The sequence below is a fragment of the Tribolium castaneum genome, chromosome 11 (assembly GCF_031307605.1).
Source record: "Tribolium castaneum strain GA2 chromosome 11, icTriCast1.1, whole genome shotgun sequence".
NCBI classification, from domain to species: Eukaryota; Metazoa; Arthropoda; class Insecta; order Coleoptera; family Tenebrionidae; genus Tribolium; species Tribolium castaneum.
Window position 1 is genome coordinate 1,257,562 of NC_087404.1, and position 12,367 is coordinate 1,269,928.

At 39.8% G+C, this 12,367-nt stretch overlaps 1 protein-coding gene across 1 annotated transcript in view; it reads left to right on the top strand.

Moving 5' to 3' along the window:
* The window catches only part of LOC103312347 (B-cell lymphoma 3 protein), a 467,353-nt gene that overhangs the window by 59,416 nt on the left and 395,570 nt on the right, over positions 1–12,367 (top strand). The gene's annotated exons all lie outside the window — the stretch shown is intronic.

Sequence of the window (12,367 nt, forward strand, 5' to 3'; positions counted from 1 at the left end):
AGAATATGTGGTTTTGCGGAGGCGTATGCTGTGGCGCCATAATCTAATTTTGATCTTATGAGTATTTTATAAAGTCTTAGTAGGATGGTGGTATCTGCTCCCCAGTGCTGGTGTACTAGCATTTTCAGCAGTCGAATTCTGTTACAACATTCTTTTCTGAGGTATGTGATGTGGTTTTGCCAATTTAATTTGCTGTCAAATATAATTCCTAAGTATTTGATTTCATCGCAGAAGCTTAGGATTTTATGGTATAGTGTAATTTCTGGTGGTTGTATTTTCTTCCTTTTACTAAAAATCACGCATTTGGTTTTCTCTGGCGAAAAACAAAAACCTGTTGTTCGTGACCATAATTCTAATGAATCTATTGCTCTTTGCATTAAGTTTTTCGACGAAATAATGTCATTTCCTTTGATGAAGAGGGTAAGGTCATCAGCGTACAATGTGGTTTTTATCGGTGCCCTGATATCGCGAGTTACGTCGTTTATTGCAATATTAAATAAAGTGGTGCTCAGAACCGATCCTTGGGGTGTTCCATTTTCTAGGCTTTTTACGGTTGATGTGCATCCATTGGCTGATACTTGAAAACATCTATTACTTAGGAAATTTTTAATAAAGGCCAGCATTTTTCCATTTATTCCCCATCCTAAAAATGTAGATAAAATGCTGTGTCTCCAGGCGGTGTCGAAGGCTTTATTTAAGTCAAAGAAAATTGCTAATGCGTGCTTTGAGTCAGAGAAGGCTTCGTTTATGTTGCTTTCAAGTGCAAGGATATTGTCAGTTGTAGATCGTAGTTGGCGAAAACCGTTTTGAGCTGGATTTATAAGGTTATTGCTTTCCAGATACCAATTTAGTCGTTTGTTTAGAATACTTTCCATTACTTTACATAAGCAACATGTTAATGATATGGGTCTATAAGGTGCAGTTTCGTTTTTGGACTTGTTTGGTTTTAGAATTGGTATTATGATTGCTTTACTCCAGATTTCTGGAAAAGCTCCTGACTCAAAGATAGCGTTGAAACAGTTTAACAGTTTAATTGTTTTAACAGTGGAGGCAATTTTTTCAAAAATATGGGAGGGATGTCATCAGGTCCAGCGGCGCAGTTTTTACTATTATCTATAGCTTCCTCTAATTCTACGTATGTAATTGCTTCATTTAGGGGGTGTTTTGCTTGAAGGTTTATTTCGATGTTTTCTTTTTCTTTCTGATTTTTGTGTTCAAGGAAGTTTTTGGTGTAGTTATTGTTTGACGATGCGTTTTCGAATTCTTCGGCTAATATTTCAACGATGTCATCACTTTTATCGTAAACTGTGCCATTTTTATTTATAAAGGTGATTTGTGAGTTAGTTGGTTTTCCTTTGATTCTTCTAATTTTGGTCCAAATTTCGGGAATCGGGGTGTCTGCTCTTATTGTAGAAACATAGTTTTGCCAATTTTCTTTTTTACTTTTTTTAATAGTGTATTTAGCTTTTGCTTTTAGACGCTTAAATTGAAATAGGTTTTCTTGGGTGTTTTGACGTTTGAATTTGTTGTACGCCTTCTTACTATCTCGAATCGCCTTCTCGCATTCATTATTCCACCAAGGGACAGGGAGATGATTAGCTATTGGTTTGGTTTTTCCAACTGCTACGTTGACAGCTTCTATTATTACGTCACTTAGGTGTTGTATCATGTGGATTGGGTCATCAGGAGTTTCTTTATTGTTTATTAGATTAGTAAGGATATTTTCGAATAGGATCCAATTGGCTGATGTTGTTTTCCACTTAGGTTTAAAACTTTGAGTTGATAGATGCTGTGTTTTATGGTGTTCAATCACGACTGGAAAATGGTCGCTGTTGTATTGATATGTTTTGACATTCCAGTTCAAGCTAGGGAGTAAGGATGGATCGCAGAAGGTTAGATCTAGAGTAGAAAACTGACCTGAAAATGCGTCAAGTCTGGTCGGCTGCTCAGTGTTTAATAAAAGTAGATCAACATCGTTTATCGCTTTTTCTAAGATACGCCCTTTTCTGTTGGTTGTGTGTGCACCGCATAGTTGGCTGTGAGCGTTGAAGTCTCCTAGTATAATTCTAGGAGTTGGGAGTTGTTCTAAAATTTGACTAAATTCATCGAATGACATATCTTTGTTTGGAGGAATGTAGAAGTTACACACTGTTATTGGTTCTGGGAAATAAATTCTCGCTGCAATTACTTCTTGCTCTGTGTTTGGTAACGGTATTTCTTCGGATTTAAAATACTTTTTATAATGTTTCAAGTTGTGAGCGTTATTTTCTTTGAAATGTGTTTCTTGTAGGCACAAAATTATCGGATTTGTTTCTGATATTAAGATTTCTAAGTTTGGTAGGTGAGAGTAATATCCGTTAATGTTCCATTGCAGGAGAAATGTGAATTTTACTAGTAAGTGCTTAGCCTCGAGCTGGTGCTCTCGGCTTCGGAGTCATGATTTTCCTCTTGAAGTTGTGACAATACTTTATTCTTAATTTTTGTGAATTTTATCTTCATTCTGCGATCTTCAAGTGAGTTGTATAAAGTAGTTATCATGTTTATGAAGTTGTCAGTGTCGTCTGTGTACTCTTTTGTTAGAGAAAGTAAATCAGATGTATGTTTTGTGTTAGTGATGAAATCACAAAGCTGTTCGAAATCAAGGGGGTATGGACTGTTTGGACTTTCTAACGTACTTTTAATTGGTTGCAACAATTCTTCTACGCCATTGATATTTAGATTGTCTAGTGACTCTTGCGATAAATGAATTATTTTTGCCTTCTTCCTCAGATTTGTTGGAGGTGGTCTGGGTTTGTTAAAGATATCTTGTTTGTTTTCAGTTTTGTTTGTTTGAAATTTCTTGGGTGTTGTTGGTTTTTCTTCACTTGTGGTGCTTGCTGAACGTTTTTGGCTTATTGGTTTATTTTTGTTTTTATGGGGTTTTGTTGGTGTTTCGTGTTGTGGTTCCAAGTCAGCATTTCTTGGTTCTTCTTCATCTTCATTGTCATCATCTGTTGTTTCGTTATTTGGAACGGATGCAGATTGAGAATTGGCAGTAGTATTTGTTGGACACCTGTTAGTAGAATGACCTTGTTGTTTACAGATGAAGCAGGTAATCTCCTCAAAACTTAGGAAGAGTCTAAAGGTTGTGTCTTCAAAATTAATTACAATTGACTGAGGTAATTCAAAATTGTCTTCAGGGGGAGTGACAAAAACTTGTCTTCGGAAACTTTCAACGTGACTGTACGCGTCGTCAGGTATTCCTGCTCGTAATGTTTTAACAGAAGAAACAGCTCTAAGTCCTATTTTGGCGATTTCATTTTCTATTATGGAATGAGGGATAGATAGTGCATACGTTTCCTATTACTAATCGCTCTGCAAGTGTGATTAATTTGCGAATTTTGAACTCCTTATCTTCAATTCTTATCGTTTTTTTGTCGTTTATCAGCTGATTGACTAGTTCGTTGATGTGAGATAGATACATATTCGGTTGTTGGAGATTCTTGACGCGGATTTTATGAATTTTGGACCAATTATCGTGCCAATAGCGACTACGTAATCAGTTAATTTGAAATCATCTAGTGTATCAATGACGATTGCATGGCTTCTGGGTAAAAGTTGGTTTTGGGTTTGTTTTGAGATGCTTGCGTAAGTTTGTTTCGTCATGTTGGAGTTTGTGGATTGTTGTTGATTGATTAATTGTGGAGTATCATTGGGTGGATTTTGCATTGTTTAGTTTGACTTGTACCTGGTACTACGTCGGAACGTAGATTCCAGGTACATCGAGGTTAATTGTAAAAGACAATTGATTTTTGTGATAGAGAAAGGCAAAATAATGGGAAGGGTGTAGTTAAGATAAAGGTGAGAGTATAAGAATCACAGCTTACTAGTTGTAGGATGTCACCAGGGAACAATGCTCGCACTGTAGTGGTTCACACCGAACTCTTCTTCCAACTTTCTCCTTATGGTTTTCTCAAGAATTTTGCCATGCTCCGGAAGCAGTGTTATCGGCCGGTAATTCTTGATACTTGAGTGGCTCGCTTTCGGGTCCTTCAGCAGAATTACAAGGTTGCCCTTTTTCCAGGTGGTCGGAAAGTAGTTTAGGGTCCAACAAGCATTGTATATTCTGGTTATTATCGGCGTAGTTTTGGGGTGCTATCTTTTTAAGATCTTTTAAGATGACACATCATCTAAGCTATTCAAAATAACATTATTAGTAGACAGTTTGTATTTAGCATATTTTAGAAAACTGGTCTGCACAGCCTCTAATTGATCTGTATAAGTAATATATATAGGCGACCAAACGATGCAGCTATATTCAAGAATAGAACGGACCATAGAGTTATAGAGTATTGTGACTGACCTAATATTGCGAAAATCAGCCGTCCATCTTTTTATACACTCCAACATTTTTCTGCTTTTAGATAGGATGTAATCATAATGATATGTAAATAAAAGTTTTGTATCCAAAAATACTCCAAGATCTTTTATAAAATTAATTTCTTTTAATTCGATTGAATTTAGCATATACGAGTGTCTATTGGGATGTATTTTACGGCTAAAGCACATTGTCTTACATTTATCGGTGTTAAACTCCATGCCATTGCTTTTACACCAACCTTCAAGAGCTTTGATATCTTCTTGTAAGATCTTTATATCTTTATAAGATTTTATTACCCTATACATCTTTAGATCGTACTTAGTACTTAGATTTTATAACACTGCCAACATCGTTAATAAATATGTTAAAAAGTAAAGCGCCAAATATGGAGCCCTGAGGCACACCAGAGGTTACTTTAATGACAAAAGATTTAAAGCCTTTTATTGAAACAGTTTGCGTTCGATGAGTAAGATAGTTTCTGATCCAAGATAAAAATAGATCGCTTATACCATATAAATTTAACTTATGTAATAATACAGAGTGGCTAACCGAATCAAACGCTTTCTTGAAGTCGGTGTAGACGCAATGCACCTCAAACCCGGACTCGAAAGCGTCTAATATGTCATTAACAAACACAAAAAGATTAGATTGAGTAGATCTGCCAGTGAAGAATCCATGCTGCGATGGGCTAATAACATTTTTAAATAAATAAAACAACTGACTGGATACAATGCTCTCAAATAACTTGGCGGGGACAGATAGTAAACTGATAGGTCTATAGTTCTCTATCTCGTGCTTGAGACCCGACTTAAAAACAGGAGTTATATTAGACATTTTCCATAAATTTGGAAAAATACCAGATACAACTGAATTACGAAAAATGTGAGTCAAAGGCTCTGCAAGGGAGTTAGCACAGTTTCTGTAGAACAGAGGAGGGAACCCATCAGGTCCTGCTCCTTTCCTGATGTTTAGACTGCAAAGTTCTTTATGTACAGTGTTTTCAGATATAAAAATATTATTTATATCTACACTGTCTTTAGTAATATTGAAGTAATTTGTACCAGTAAGTGAAACTTGGCAGTCTTTGTATATTGAGGCAAAATAAATCGCAAATGTATTAGAAATATTGCTAACACCCATGATAGACTGACCTCTGAAAAACATTATATTAGGGAGATCATTACTACTTTTTAAGTGATTTATAAATTTCCAAAAATGCTTTGGATCAGAAGTTATTTGATCTTCTGTCTGTCCAATATAACTGTTGTAGCAACTGTTTATTTCATCTTTACACTGTTTCCTAACCTTTGCAAATGTAGCGTAGCTATTAGGATCATTACTCAGTTTATACTCACGATGTAATGACTTTTTTAGAATTACTAAGCGCCTAGCCTCATCATTAAACCATATTGGAAAGTTATTTTTACGTCTACGTTTTGTGGGTACAAAAATATCACATATAAAATATAAATAATTATAAAACAATTCTACACTAGCATTAATATCACATAAATTATCAATAAAAGACCAGTCAATAGAGGATACAAAATTATTTACAAGTAGATAATCACAGTTTCTAAAATCGTAATAAATATCACAGAAATAATTAGAGGTTTCATCACAGCTGTATATCACAAATTCATATGGAGGATGATGCAGATCCTCTTTGACAATGACTGTATTGGGCCTTTCAATAACAATGCTATCACTATTAGAAAAGCATAAGTCAAGTACATGACCAATGGGATTATCAAAAACATTAAACTGACAAAGATCATAATTAAAAAATGCATCAAATATAACAGTTTCTTTATCAGATTTAATACATGTGGGTATGTAACCCGGAATTTCATCATCTTGTATCCATTTGATATTTGGAAGATTGTAATCGCCGAGAATATATATTAAACTAGACAAGTTATTAGTAATAACATTTTTGACGATTTCAGTGTGCTTAATATAAACGTCTACTGTTGCATCTGGTGGAAGATACACTGCACCAAATATGAAACATTTTTTTGCAACGAGTACTGACACCCAGATATCTTCAATATTCGAAACAATATTTAATTTGCACGACACATAGTTCTTATTCACACCAATTAACACACCGCCACCAATTGATTTGTTACTATTATTCGAAGCTCTGTCTGTACGATAAACAACATATCGCATATCAATAAATTCTTTATCATTGATGCCCGGATGAAGCCAAGTTTCTGTGAGAATGATAACATCATAACTTGCACTTAGACAGGATAACAGACAGGATTTTAATTTAGTCCGTAGTCCTCTTACATTTTGGTAATATACCCGGAGATTGTAGGTATCTGGACTTATGTGACTTTTTTTTGAATGTTTCTTTACCTTGGAATTGTTTAAGAAGTTCCTTCCAGTAGTGCTTGAGAATTCTCGTTTGTTGGTTCGCCAGTTTCCCCTAAAAAAGGTTTCTTGCCAAAGTGGAATCTTCTAATCAAGACACCGTCCGGCCAGAATCCCGCTGAAGAGATATTGTCTTTAAAAACAAAATTAATCCCAATTTTGAAGGATTCATTCTTTCCAGCCGAATTTAATTTTTCTACAATAAGCTCATCTGCTTCCGGGAGTTTTCTTGAAACATAGTTTCTTATGACATCTTCATCCGTATCCGGTTTAACTTTGTCTAGGTAAATCCAAGCTTTCTTGTTGGGTTTTGCCGTAAAGTTCTGTTCAAGATTCATTTTGGCGTTTCCGTACACCACATTTTGGGTCTTTTTTGTACGCTGACGCCTATTACGCTGAGTCGGAATTTCCCAGCCTCCTGTATCTTTTTCAGCATCTGTATCCGGCAGGTCTACAGAATTTTGCCGAGGAACCCCAGATTAAATTGAAGGTTTTTGGAGCTGAACATTTTGTTGTTGATTGTTTTTTTACCGTAGATTTTTTGATGGTTAGTTCATTGGAACGATTTATTAATCTGCCAGGATGAGACGATTCATTGTTTTTAGTTGACAACAGTCTAATTAAGTCGATGTTAGATTGCTTCAATGTTTCGACCTCATGTCTAAGTTGTTTGATTTCTTCTAGCATTGGCAGAAGAGCGGCATTGATGACATCCTCCAAAGAAACGTCCGTATCGGCAACCTCACTTGTTTGAGGGTCGTCGGGTGGCTTATCGCAACAGATTAACTGAGAATCACTAATAATTTTTACGTTTTTCAATAACTTAGAGCAGCTAGGGGGGCTAAGTGACCCACAATTTACACAGCTGATCCCCGATGTTATGGGATATTTACACTTTTTACACTTTTTGGATTGAGTTACCGAGAGACTCATGTGAGTGTCTTTACCGCTCGACATCACGCGGTTGGGTCAAAACACAAAATTGCCGTTTGGAATTTTGGATCGTTAGTTGCAAAGCAGCTAATTGCGGTCGAGATTCCTGAAATCTGTAATTTTGCCCGTATTTAACCCTATGCGGCTCTTGTAAAAATGCCAATTGGAAATTATTATCAAGTGCATATTTTACTAATTCTGCCGTTGCCAATTTCGCGCCATTGCAATTTAACTGAATTATATTAATTGTGTTATCCATCAAAGTCGATGTTTTTTAGGGCCTCCTGCAGCCGATGTTTATAGATAGGGCAATTAGGCGACCCTGCACAGTGATTTACTTCTTGTTGTTCTGATCTTATGCAATTACTACATTTATGCTTGGCCTCTTCGTTCTTAACTTTGCAATTCATGGATTCATGATCCGTTCCTGAACAGTACCCGCATTGTTTCTCAGAGTTACAGAATTTTGAGACATGTCCAAACTTTTGGCATTTGAAACACCGTGTGACCCTTAAGTAATCCCTAATGTGCAAAGATTTCCAGCTAACGTAAACCCTGCTACCTGATTTAATGAAATAATTTCTTGCGGCCGGATGCACTTCGATAACCCAATGGTTGGATTTTCCGTCTTTATTCCCTACTTTAAAGGCCGATTTTACAAAGTTTTTTGGGATATTTTCCGGTAAATCCTCTTGTTTTGAAACCTTTATAATTAACTCATCAGCATCTATATCCTTAGGAACATCAGAAATCTGAATTTTTGGCCAGACTTTATCAATTCTCTCAGCAGACAAATTTAGTGACTTTAAAACCCGATTTTCAGACAAATTCAAAATTGAAGGACAATCTGATTCGATGAGAATTGCGTGGTTTCTAAGCGGGACTATTTTATTTACCTTAATACCAAAATCTTTAGGAGATTTCGACATTAAAATTTTTCGCGTATCTTCAGATGATTTTATGTTTTTCAAATTTTCATTTGGTTTTACAATTACTTTGTAGTTATTTTGAGGCAGTTTGGTCGGGGCTGAAATAGTCTCAGAATTTTTCGGTAAATTTGATTTTAAAATTTGGCTATACCGCGGTCCAATTGGCAAAGTGCTGGGGTTTGCATCACCCAATTTACTATCAATAGCCTTCTCCACAATACTGGCTATTTTTTCCTCTAATCCGGATTCAAAATTTGGTTTATTAAAATTTGCTAAAATAGCTCGAAATTCTCTTTGAATATTTTGAATGGCCGCTTGGTAAGTTTGTCTTTCCCGAAGACAGTCTTTCGATTTTAAAACAAAAGAATCTAAAATTTCTAAATTTTTCGAACAATTTTCAATAATACTGCCAATATTGTCCATATCGACGTCAAGGTCAACATTTTCAATTGACGTCGTCGAGTTTCGACGTTGCGTCGCCATTTTTACGAAAAAGCCCTGATGGGCAAGTAAAATTTTTAAAACGACTCACCGGATTTGTATGTTTTTGCCTCGGTGTTTGCACTTCCACAAGCACAAACTGTTTGTCACCTTACAATGCGCGATGGTCAGAGCGGAGCGGACGATCCGACCAGCTCGAGCGATGAACAGTGACTGGATTACAAACGAGGATTCTTAATTTCTGGTCGGGTTTTAGCGGGGCACGTTGTAGGATGGATGTCCAGGTTACAAGGTTCTTTAGGTCGGGCCGTTGGATGCCAGTGGCCTCAACGTTGTGGCCCAGATACCTGAACGCGTTGAGGGTCTCTATCATGGTGATCTGTCCGCCGTTGATTTCCAGGAACGGTCTGTTTCTGTTTAACGGGCGACCATTCGAGATAGCCACCGAAAGGGCATGACATTTTGCAGGGTTGAGGGTCATGCCCCAGGCTATAAGGAGATAATTGATCGTGGTCAGGGTGTTGGGCAGATGGGCTTCGTCGTCTTCGAGGATAATTAGATCGTCCTCGAACGCCATGATAGGATACTTGATTCGCTCTTTGAATGTGCTTCCTCCGGGTAGATTGTCAACTAAATGTAGTAGCTCGTCTATCACCATATTAAAAAGTAGGGGGCTTAGAGGATCGCCCTGTTTCTTGAGCCTTTTTGTAGTTGGCCGTTCTTTTACCTGACCCAGTATGAGTCTAGCCATAGGCTTTTTGGTGTCTAGCCTTTGGTTTGGCGGTGGAAGTGGCGGGTGTGACAGTGCCGGGTCTACATCTGCGCGGTCTTCTTGCGAATGTGTGGGCGAGCCACACATCCAGAAGACTGGAAAGGCTTGCTTTGTCGGCGGAAAGGGCGACGTTTACAGTTAAATGTATGTGAGAGCCTGGGGGTTTGTTACCTAGGAGCACGTTGGTAAAGTAAATGGTAAACCGGTCCTGGTTACTGTTGGGTTCAGACTGAGGCTAATCCGTCTCCGTAGACTGGCAGGCCGGGAGGTAGACTATGTATCGGGGGTGTAGCTGAATGTATTGGCGGTATGTGATGTGCTGGTGTTGGCATTATATGGGGGGGGGGGGGTTACTATGTCGTCATATCCGGGTGTAATTCGTTCTTAATCTGGGATACCAGAGGGCATGCCCGCGCGGTGCACGAGATTTGCGCGAAAACGACACGAAAATACGACGCATAACAAAGTTTTTAACGGAGAGTTCAATGCCGGGTCATGACACAAAATCGTCAATTTTGGTGGAGGTGCCGGGCAAATTTCACCTATACTTTCTGTGCTCCTAATATATAGGTTCCTCGTTTTGGCGTTCTTTGACGCCCTAGAGCGTCGAAAAAGGACGCAAACACCAGGAGGGGCTACGTGGGGTCACGATAATGGTGCCCCCTTGCAGTCGAAGCTAGGGAAGGTTCCAAAATGGTAAGGTTAAAACTAATAGCCCTCTCGCTGAGCACACAGCACAAACACACACACACACACACACACACACACACACCGCACGAGGGTTCATAAGAGAGTCATAGTTACTCCCGCCGTTTACTTGCGCTTGCTCAAATTTCTTCACGTTGACATTCAGAGCACTGTGCAGAAATCACATAGTGGGTGGGGACAGCGGGAATCTCGTTAATCCATTCATGCGCGTCACTTATTAGATGACGAGGCACTTGGCTATGGGTTAATCTCGTGCAGAGACATGTGGTCCTATGACCTAAAGAGGGTATCGGCAGATGTTCGCCTAGTTTGTGAACCCAGCGGTGAAGGTACCCTGGCGTCCGAAAATCCGACCCGACGTCCGAAGGAAGCCTCCACAACTGCCACTCTTTTCAAGCCCTTAAAGGTCGGGGGTTGAGTCGATTTGCCCATACTGACCTCATAAAGGTAGCATGGATCGACGACCCCCACTTGACAACCGAATTTACGCAAGCTCGTCGCACGACCGGAGGAATCTGCAATGCCGCCGAGCGGTCGTTGTTTATCCGGGGCCATATGTCCCGGACGCCCACTATTATAGGGGCAAACGTGCCTTACCCGGCTATGCATGTTGTGCCGCCTGATGGAATTGGGGCACGTCGTACTTAGCTCGCTTGCGTTCGTAAGGTACCGTCAAGCTTTCGGAATCCCTTGAAACCTGGACATCCGCTATCACAATGGCGCCGCCTGGCTGATGGACTGCCAGGTCAGGCTTAAAAAGCCTACCACACCTAGAGCGAATGTGTGGCTCGACTTCCACCGTCCAACCGCGTGAGGTGCAATGGCGGGCTATTTTCTTAACCACTTAACCACATCTGAAGCACATGCGATATCGATTCATCGCAGGCACATCCGTGTCAGCAGCGTCTCTGACCAACCGGCACCGATGGAATGGCTTTGGTCGGGAGGTTGCCCGTGCGAAGTTGGACTGCACGGACATGATCTCTACCCGACCAACCGGAAGGTTTCTCGCTGATCCAGAGTCGACTTGCGGAGTCCTTGGCCCTCTGTTCGAGACTCTTTGAAAGGGGACCCGAGGCAATCTGATTTCTCCAAAACGTCGACTCTGGTACTTCACCCGCCATGGTTGATAATTTGCCCATTAGTGTTCTCACACGGTTAGACTGCAGGACCGAACTTAAGTATGAATTTTTGTTTTTGTTGAGAAGCTTAACTAGCCGTCCTAGGAAAATTCTTGGAATTGCTTTACGCAATTCCATTATACCCAGACCTCCGTCACTCACACTCGCGTGAATAAGAGAATCTGGAGTATGGACATTAAGATGGCAGTATGTCTTTAAGTGTCTCCTTATCAGACGGTCAGCTTCTCGAAGTACCCTAGAGGTAACTTGAGGATTTTGCATGCCGTAGAGCAATCGAGGGATGACATATTGCCGGATGAATAAGCATTTTTGGTCCGGTTTGAGAGGGGCTCGTCTGAGGTTGTTAAGCCAGACGGAGAGGTTGTGGATTGTGGGGCGCTCTACGCCATTGTGGCCAAATTCTAGCCCCAGATACTTAAATGCATCTAGGGCATCGACATTTGGAATCGGCGTGTTATGGATGTTATACGAGCTGCCTGTCCTCACAACACTTCTCCCGCTCACCGCGCCCGCAATCAACGCTCTGCACTTGGCAGGGTTGACAGACATCCCGCGCCGCTCGAGAAATGTCGAAACATCATCGAACATTGCGGGTACATCCTGATCTCGGTCAGCAATCAGGATGAGGTCGTCAGCAAACGCCATGATGGCACAGCGTTCGCCTCTTTGCAGTGAGCCGCCCTCGTATTTCTCATTTCCA